The sequence below is a fragment of the Homalodisca vitripennis genome, unplaced genomic scaffold (genome assembly GCF_021130785.1).
Source record: "Homalodisca vitripennis isolate AUS2020 unplaced genomic scaffold, UT_GWSS_2.1 ScUCBcl_80;HRSCAF=1004, whole genome shotgun sequence".
Taxonomy (NCBI): domain Eukaryota; kingdom Metazoa; phylum Arthropoda; class Insecta; order Hemiptera; family Cicadellidae; genus Homalodisca; species Homalodisca vitripennis.
This window is the reverse complement of record NW_025776244.1, coordinates 61,321-71,540: the sequence shown is the minus strand read 5'-3', so window position 1 is coordinate 71,540 and position 10,220 is coordinate 61,321.

The following is a 10,220-nucleotide window of genomic DNA, read 5'->3' as shown; positions in this document are numbered from 1 at the left end:
AAAAAATATATGATTATTTACACTTTTAATACTTAATTTTTAATATTAAAACTCTGTAATTAATAAAGAGTTGTAAAATAAAATTTAGCACACGAAATATCTGTTAAACATCTGGGACATAAAGCTCAAATACATTCAGCTGCTTATAAATTTCAAATTTATTTAAATTTGTTATATTTATTGTTTAAAATTGTATAAAAAGTAAAAATATAGTATTCCAGCAGTAAATGTACAAAACACATAAAAATTATGCCCAGCAAAGACGAGTTTTACCTAAATATACTTATATTTTCCTAAATGTACTTAAATTATAGTTATATAAAATATTTTTAATACAACCAAGGAATTAAAATCATGAAATAGTTTTTCAATAACCATATACTCATTTCACTGGTTTAGGCAATAAGGTTGTTTTGTAATTGACTCTATTATATGAAATACTCATAAAATAAAAATATAATATTTTATAAATCAACAGTTGCGTTACTCGCCCGTATACCCAGTCCACCATCTGTGGTTCGTGTGCTCGGATTTTGTGTATACTAAATAAACTGCCTGTTTCCTTTATTTGTTGGAAATAAAAACAAAGGATCCTCTAAGTGTTTCATTGAATTATGTAAATGTATTAATAAACTTTAATCTGCATAATTTATAGTTAATGTTTTGCGCTAACAATCCTACAGGATATAATACCTTAACTGTATTGCCCTAATTTAACATTAAATCATTATACTCATTTATGGGTTTTCAAGCTTTGAAGCCTTTATAAGGAATTCATTGCAAGTATTTTAAATTAAAGCTATGTACATTCTCTCACAATGTGCTTTTGTTACCTGAGACACTGACATAGTAAGTAAGTAATAATGTCTCCGATGTCTCAGCTTTTACTTTGAGGTATTATATCCATCCTAAAATCTTCTAAAAAGTTCGCATTTTAACATAATCATACATTTTTATATGGTTGGTGATGCATTTTTTACGTGATTAGTTATATTATTTTTTTTTAATTTAAAAGCACGTTAATGTAGACTAATTATTAGCAAGAGTATGAAATGTCATGATGAATATTATCCCTAGATAATGATGTATAAATAATAATCTAGCACATTACTTGAGGCAGGGATAAATTATATTATAACTTATGTTATTGTGTTTTATTCAAACGTCTGTCTCCTTAGAATGCATGTGTTTGTTTAACAAGAAATAGGTTAAATGTTAGTAGCAGTCGTGACGTCACAAAGATAAGAAAAGCATATGAGAAACGTGCAAAAGGATACATAAAATATTATTTAATATCCATGGAAACAACGTAGGTATTTAATTTAATGTTTTTGTTAATAATCTGAAAGTGAAATGTCGCACCGTTTTTAATCTTCGTCCAACTCACAACTTATCGTGGAAGTAGCGCCAGGAGCACTATTTTATGGCCAGAAGCACGACCAGGACCAGGACCAGGACTTACATGGATGAGGTACTTACAGTAAGTTATAACCCAAACCAAATGTCCAAGTCCAAGTCGCTGTGACTGTGGGGGGAGGGGTGGATCCCCCAAATCTTTCAAGGCCTCTGCCGGTTAGGCTTTTGCCTTGTGTCTCGAGGGTCAAAGCCCTAGTAGCTATCGCTACCTGTCAGTGGGGTGAAGTGTCGTGGCGCAGTCGAAGTTGTACTCGATGTCATCAGTCATCTATGGGAAGACGCAGTTGGGGGACCTCCTGGGCGCGAAGCTCACGGATGTGATCCCACGGTGAGGACTCTGCAGCTTCCTCAAGGCTCGATGTCAGGCCTTCTACGAAGCTCCTGATGGTAGGGACGTTGGACGAAGCCCTGACTACGGTGTTCCTCACGAACCAGGGCGACCCAGTGGCCCGCCGGAGACACACGCTATGGACAGCGAGCAACTGCCTCCTTGCGGTCTTGCAGGTGAGGTGGTACCATGCTGGGGCCGCATATGTGAGCACTGGTCGTATCAGAGCCGTGTAGAGCAGGACCTTCGTCCTGGTCGGTAGCTTCGTGGAGTTGAGCAGGGGAACCCTGCCATCCTCAGGTTAGCAGAAGTGGCCGTGAGAAGCGTATAGCGTGAGAAGTGGTCCGCGTACAGGGAGAGCTGCACTCTCGGAGCGACCGGAAAGTCGTTTGTGTACCACAGGTACAGGATCGGGCCGAGGACTGTGTATTTACATGTTTTTGCATACCCGTTATAAATGTTATAGTTTTTCATGAGAAGTATATTCTTACGTATGTCACACAGCAATCCTTATGGAATTTTGTAGAAAGTTATAAAATATTTACAATTACGCTAAACTAGTGCATGAAAACCAGCATCGATTAAGAACGCGTAACTAAACCAAGTTAAATGTAATACATTCAATATTTTAAAACAAGAAGTAAAATTTATTAAATAAAAATACGGTCTATAATTTTTAACGTATTCAATTAGTTACGGAAGTTAATACCAAAGCGCTCTTCCTCAGAACTTATATTGTTTAATATTTAATTTCAACTGAGATTAGGACTCATTTGTCGATTGTAATACTGAGGTTTTCACCATTAAGTAATAATTATTTTCGATGTTATGACGTAGTAAAAGTAGTTGTGTAGGATATGCGATAGCTTTAGTTTGGTTTCAGGTTAATACCTACTTGAGAAGACCATCCGTGATTAGATATTCGTTAGGAATGTAAATTGAATAACAGTATCAATAAATATCTGAGAATTTGAATTTGAATAGATTTTTTGACACTTTATATTATAATACTGATGATAATCTATTTACTCAAGATTTTTAATTATTTGAGTATGTAAAAATGCCTTTAATAAATAGTTGTTTTGAGTTCTAGTACTTGACTTATATTTCACCCTGTAAAAGTAAGGTGATTTAAACATTCCTCTAATTGTCAGTACTGCTGGCCATAAATGAAACGTTATATAAAGTAATCAAGCGTTTATTATATATTGTATTAATACTTAGGCTGTTACATAGGTCCATTATTTAATATCAAAATAGAAAAACATTACAAAACATGAATAAAAAACTGAAAAAGAATGTGTCCTGCCTTTCTATATATGTTCCTATTAGGAAAAATATTATTAAATTGAGTAGAAATATAACTACAGGCGCTTGTAAACTAATAACATGGATTTTTATCTTTAACGATAGCCATTAATTACTGTAAAAATTTCATCACAGTACGCATTTTGTATGATACTATAGAAGAAACCCAACTACTAAACCTGCAATGAGAAAAACACAATAACTTATTTAAATGTAGCACTACGCAAAATATTAGTATAGGTACAATAAATATAGGCAAACTGATGCATATTAACTAACGTAAACTAGTATATACAACATCACTTATAAAATATCTAGTGGAACAAATGATTTCAGTTTAGAAATACTATTCAATTATCATTCTTAACTAATGTCTGATCAAGGATCATTGTGTAATGGTTTTCTCAAGCCGGTGTTGATGTTGTATGTCTGTACAGGGTATAAGATGACAAAACAAGGTTTAATGCCAATATAGTAGTCATAACGTAAACAAGTGTAACAATATTTATTATCCATGGAAACAACAAAGGACATTTATTGAAATATATAAAACGAAGACAAAATGTGAAGGCCAGAAGTTTGATATGGACCAGGATTTTTTCATATCTCAATTCTATATTCAACACGAAGGTCCAAGAGTCTCCACCAGGATTACGATAACCAGTCCCAGATCCAGGAGTTAAAGGTGAGTTACTTTTATTATTTAGAGGTAGTTTGAATATCCTAAAACCTTTCTTGACACTAAAACAGCAAAATTTAGAGGAACAGTTCATATGGAATGAAAACGCGTTTAAAATTAATTGAATTTAAATATTTAAGTGATTTTTAAATGAGTTTATATCTTGTTTCATAAAAAGAAACATAATGCAAGAAACTTTAATTTGGCTGTCTAAAATCATTTTATACCCTAAGTGCACAAAAATAATCGGTTAAAAATGTATTTAAGTTAGATATACGCACAAATTATTTGTGACTCATTCATACTTAATTGATAACAAGCGTTAAGATTACGAAGAAAATTTTTGTCTTATAGATATCTTTATGGCATTTTATAGTAGGGTAAATATTGGCGATAGGTTGAAACTAGTGAATGCTAATTAATGAAGATTACAATTCGTAATATAATTATGTGTAATTTTTTAAACTCAATAATTCTTAAAACGGAGTATTACAGGTTTGAAATGAAATATAGATTCAAAACTTTACTTGATTATTTTAGTTACCGAGATTTCTACCAGAGCTCTATTCCTCCTTAAAAAAGAAACGTAGTAGACAATTGAAGTTATACAGTTACAGGAAAACCTTGTTAGATTACACTGTCACAAAAATATAGACTTCATTTCACTATAAAAATAGTTTTATTTCCTGATAAAATATAATAAATCGCTGTGGAGGATCTTGGTGAACATGTTTTAAATAATGATAGGTTATGTAGTTTCGTATAGTTTGGCGTCATTTTTGTGGCTACAGTGGGACATTAATTTAAATAAATTACTGAGAACATTTCTATTTTCAGAATATTTTCCATGAAAATTATTTTATTTTTATGATTAAATTACAAGAAATAATTATCACTTAACTGGTCAGTGAATTTACTAACTTTATTTTCCTTGCAATTACATGGTTTTATATGTTAATGTGTAATTTAGGAAAGCATAAGGTATTATTAGACATTTTGTTTTTCCACCTTATGCTTTATACATTCTCACCCTTTTGTAATTAATATAGGAATTGTAAATTTTTGCGCATTCATGTGGTTTTGTTTCATTACTAAAAATATTGTTTCTTTCATTGACTGTAATATGACTAATGTTTCTTTCAATCTATGTTAGATAATAATATAGCTAATGTTAATTACTATAGAAAATAGGCTAAACATCAAGTACCGTAACATAAAATCACGTAAATAAATCATTATAATGAGGAAAGTATAAACGTCATTCGAGCAGAAATTACATGAACGTGCAGAGCCCTCACAGTGCTTCTATATCTTCCTCACACTGTTACATTCAACCTAATCTAACTTAACCAACAGGTATTAGGATACATTTGTTTGCTAGTTAGCGTATTCCCTATTTCAGAAAAGAACAACCATGTGGGTAAAGGGCTCATACAAACCTTATGCGTGGTGAAGTAAACTCTGCTTGTTTAAACATTAATAATTACTGTCTCAAAACTAGTAAATACGTATCTTTTTTTAGCGAGCTCTTTTGGTTTTAAAGAACAATGTGCTTTTTACGTGAATTTTTCCATCACTAAGTTTCTTTACTGTATCTTCAAACTTTGATTTCATCATTGTTAAGTACGTATGTAAGTTTATCTCTATCTCAGTATGTAAAAAGTTTTTTTAATTTTTTAGATACCAAAACACGTATAGGTGCAATGGCATCAAAGTAAAATATTAATTTTATCAATATCAACTTCTTTAATAATCATTTAACTCAGCACACAGAGGAGGACTACAAGTAACACGATGCAATGGCCAGAGGCAGAACCAGGACCAGGACTCACATTGCTGAGTAATTTTAATATTTATACATCACGATTTCCCCTCTCACTATTTCTTCTTAACCACAACAACCTAGTTTTAATTTTGTATTGGTTGATTATTTCATTCAAATTATTTCGCATTATGTAAGGATTGTAATTTTTACGAATGTCACTTCATTTAGGAGTATAGGGAAGATTTAGTTTTAGCTGTTATTAAGAGTCCCGGGAGAATAGTTGATCAACAATATTTCTCGTCAACAAATCAGTTTTGATTTTTTTAACTCTTTTATGTAGTTTATAAAAAAATATACAGCTGTTTGTGAGAAGTATTTCTTCACTAATTGTTTACAGCAATATTTTAAGCGTTTTAGAAGGCAAAATGTTGAAAATTAATTTAAACTAATATGTCCTAGCCTACTAAATTAGTATTGCCTTACTAATTCATGTTAAATTTTAAAAACTCCATAATATTAAATACAGTTTTATAAAGGTTTGTAAGAAAATACTGTCTATACATTTTGCATCATTCGGTTGGTTACTAAAACGTACACTAGAGCTCTCTTTCTTTGTAGAATAAATAAAAATATCCAATTAAAGTGATAAGTAAGGGCGATTAAAATTATATTCCATTGTCAATTTTAAATATTTTACATTCTAATTGTAACTTAAAATAATTAAAATTTTGTTTCATAACTAAATAGAATGAGTGTTTGTCGAGAATAATGCATCTCTATGCTTATAACTTCTAAATCGACTGGAAAACCTGCTGATTAAACTATTACCAGAAAGTTTTTACTCGTTTTTGAACACTGTAAATAAAATAAAAGTACTAAAAAATATAAAATTCCAAAGAGACTATTAATTTTTGGCTTTATTGGATATTATGAGTAAATTATTATCGTGGTTATTGAGTTCCGGGCCTATCAACAAAATGCTGGACTGGACTAATACACATAGACTTAAACTAAACCAGGAAAAACTAAACCAATTATGATGTCTCATTACCAATCTTTGATCGATTTTACATCTGTACGTAACGTTACTGTAAATGGAAATGTACTATCTTATTATAAGAAAGTTAAACACTTGAGACTGACAATAAACTGAACTCTAAGATGGATTGATGCAGTGACAGAGACTTGAAAGAAAGTTTTTACAACGATACATACAATAAAAACTAAAGATGTTTTTGCCACTTCATATACATCTGTTAAATAAAAAATCCATGAATATGCCTTTTATTCAGCGAGGGTTTGTTAATGATGAATCTTAGATTTGCAATTTTACTCTTTCAAACCTGGATCTACCTCTAAAATAACAATAAAAAGCACACACATAATTATATACACATTAAAACAGTACATGTATTAGTCTAGTCTTATCTAGAAAATGTTTTTTCATAATTAATACAAATACTTAATTTCGTAACCTTAGTTTTAAGACTAGTACAATATACAACATTCCTGGTGTGTTGAGGAAGACCATAACAGAAATGGATAATGAAATCCTCCCGACTTCCAACCTCACCCTAGGGAAGTGAAGCTTCCCGTCCTGGCGGTTGCTTAGTTCAGAAATCTCCCCACGGTACATTACAAATCTTGAGTGCCGTCATTATTATTATTTTTGCTTCTATTAGGTTGTACTTTTTTAACATCTCTAATTCTATAAGAATAACCTTTGAAAACTCATCAATGACAAGATAGTTATTTCATTTTAATATGATTTTTTTTAATGCAGTTATTGAGTTATGTGAGTTTTGAGTAGAGCATGACGTGGGGTAAATATCAAAATATCTTAAGTGACTGCGTTAAGTTTTTTTTTTGAGAACTAATGTAAAAATATCCCTGTTCCAAAGTTTCATATGTAAAATACATTTTTATGTAACGCATAAAAATAAATTGATTGAGGGCATTCCTCAATAGATATTCTTAGTAAACACTGGATATTATGGGTATAAAAGGTTGAATATCAAGTCCCACATAAGATTGTTAGAAAAACTATTTTCCTTAAGTCATTGTTTGCAACAGATTTATTCTTATTATAATTACTGTTAAAGTCTGATATTTATGTAGATGTTGACACTACTTTTTATTTTATTTTCGAAGTATATCAACGATATTGATAAGCGACATTACTAATGGAATTTCTTAAAATCCAATCTACAATACTGTGAGTACGTGAAGATATCGCAAGAGCACAGGAACGATTTGCCCTTATTTATCCTTTTATCCGCTTCAGGTTGGCGAGAATTTGATGATGGCTATGTTTTTTTTTTTACGTTGTGGACTACTAATCTGCAGCCTAACATGTAGTATTTTAGGGAACTGTTGTATAAACAAGCTAGGTTCTGAAGAGATGTCGAATTAATCTATTAAGGATTTTGTAACTTACATCTTCACTCTATCAAAAAAAATGGTTTTTAACCTTGTAATCAACCCTTCTTCCTTCTCTTACGGAAGTTATATGATGAATATATAATCGTGGATTATCCAAAGAATAAACTCTTCAAAAACTCATTTTTTCCAAATAGAGAGATATTTATTCATATAAAAAATACATTATCGCCACGGGAATTTATATCTGAGTTCTTACCTGAAGTTTTAAATTCATAAAAAGAGACCAACTGTTAACACACGTAATGAAAAAATGTAAATTAATTAAAATCATTCACACTACTAAATCGTGATTTTCATTTGTAAAAGCAGAGTTTACATTGTTACATTGATTACAGGCCAATATAGCGCTGTTTTGGGGTTAATTTCATATGGATTACACGTATACATATTTAAGGTAATATGTGTTGAAGAAAAATAATTTATCACAGTTATATTACAATTACATTTACTAAAGTAAAAAGTACTTAAAAAGACAGCTATTTAAATATAATTTGTTTTCAGAGTCATTTCAAAATCTGGTTTTTTCGTTTTTTCACCGGTCAATATTTATTAACCGTACCTTAATCATTAGCAAAATGTGTGTATACAATATTTTTTCTATGACTCAATTAAAAAATATATAAATAATTAAACACACAATATTCTGTAACACATGACAATTTTCAGTATATATTATGCTTCAGCTATAAATACAACTGTAAAATATAACAGTTTATAACTATAGCTCGTCTCAATAAAACCTTTCAATATCAGTATAGTAATTGATATCGTGTTTACGTAGCAAGATCGATTACTGGATGAAAGGCAAAATCGAGTACGAGTAATTCCGAACTCCATCATTCAGATATATATTTAAATTGTTTTGAAATAACAGAGCACATTAAAATGACAATAATTGAAATAAGAGCTTTTAAAATAATCATATACATTTATTTTATTACATTTACATTAAACATTGTTTTTAGGTTATTAAAATAGTCTATAGAGTTAAAATTTAACAGGCTTAAGATTATTCCAGTAAAAACGTCATAGCATAACTTTACAACATTGACTAGTACTTATATTTCATTCATTGTATTTGTAATATTTTCATATTACGTGCTATGAAATACATGGTCCTTATTTTAAAAAACTATAATAACTTTTTTTTACCCAAATGTGTAATATGGCCATATTTCTTAAGTAAGCTGTATGGAGAGTAAAGTTTTATTTGCGGCATTACAAAGATGAAATAAGAAGTCACAGATAATACAAACAGTATATCATTATTAAAGGTTAACGTTTATACAAACTGATGCTGAAGAGTAATAAATTTCCACAGTTCCGTATCTGAGATACTGCACAAATCATATGGCTTGGAGAGTTTAACTTCTAAATGTATTGTCCTTGACTTTTATATTAAAATAGAAGTAGCTAATTCTTTAAAATGTAACTTATTACTAGTACTATTTAAAGTACTTCATTAAATCTTACGATCCTAATTTCTTATATTTGAGAATAAAAGCATTCCTATCAATTCCTGAATCTATAACTCACGGTTATATTGTAAACACTTAAATAAATATTATTTTGAGCGTAATTTTTTTATTTCTGCTTTAAATACCTGTATTCCTCTTGTATTGATCAAATATTTCTACTTTACCGATCTTCAGGGTAAGGTACCTAAAAGGAATATGAATTTTAAGTTCATAATATTTTTTTATAACTCTTAAGTAGTTTATTTAATAGTTGTGCTGTAAAAGTAGTATCATTCAAGTTGTTTTAATGTGTTTTAAGAGTTTTGAATAGTAGTACAATCCTTGACAAAATGCAATAATTTACTGAATAATTGGATAAAAAATACAGGTTTATAAAACAATAGCTGTTTACCGCGGCTTTGCAAGCTTTTCGTAAGCTTTGCCCGTGTATGTGAACATCTGGTTTAATTGAATTATATTTACAACGCCGATGTAGAGTTCGCCTTTGCCACGATCAAGAAAATCAGTGTATGTTTATAGCCATTGTGCACGTACATGTACTTTATTATAAAGTGATCTAACACTCAAACTTTAATTTTAGTCAGAAATGTATCTTAAAGACAAATATACATAATAACTTAGCGCCTTCAAATCGGGTTTGACTATGTTATATACGTGAATGACCCTAATTGTAGTTTATAGTGTACAGGCGCTTTGAAACCTTTTATCTTTTGCAGCGCCGCTTGGTGGTGAGTTACATCAATGGGCACAGGTTATAAACCTTCTCCGTGGAAAAATACGTATACATACAAATTTTCATAATGG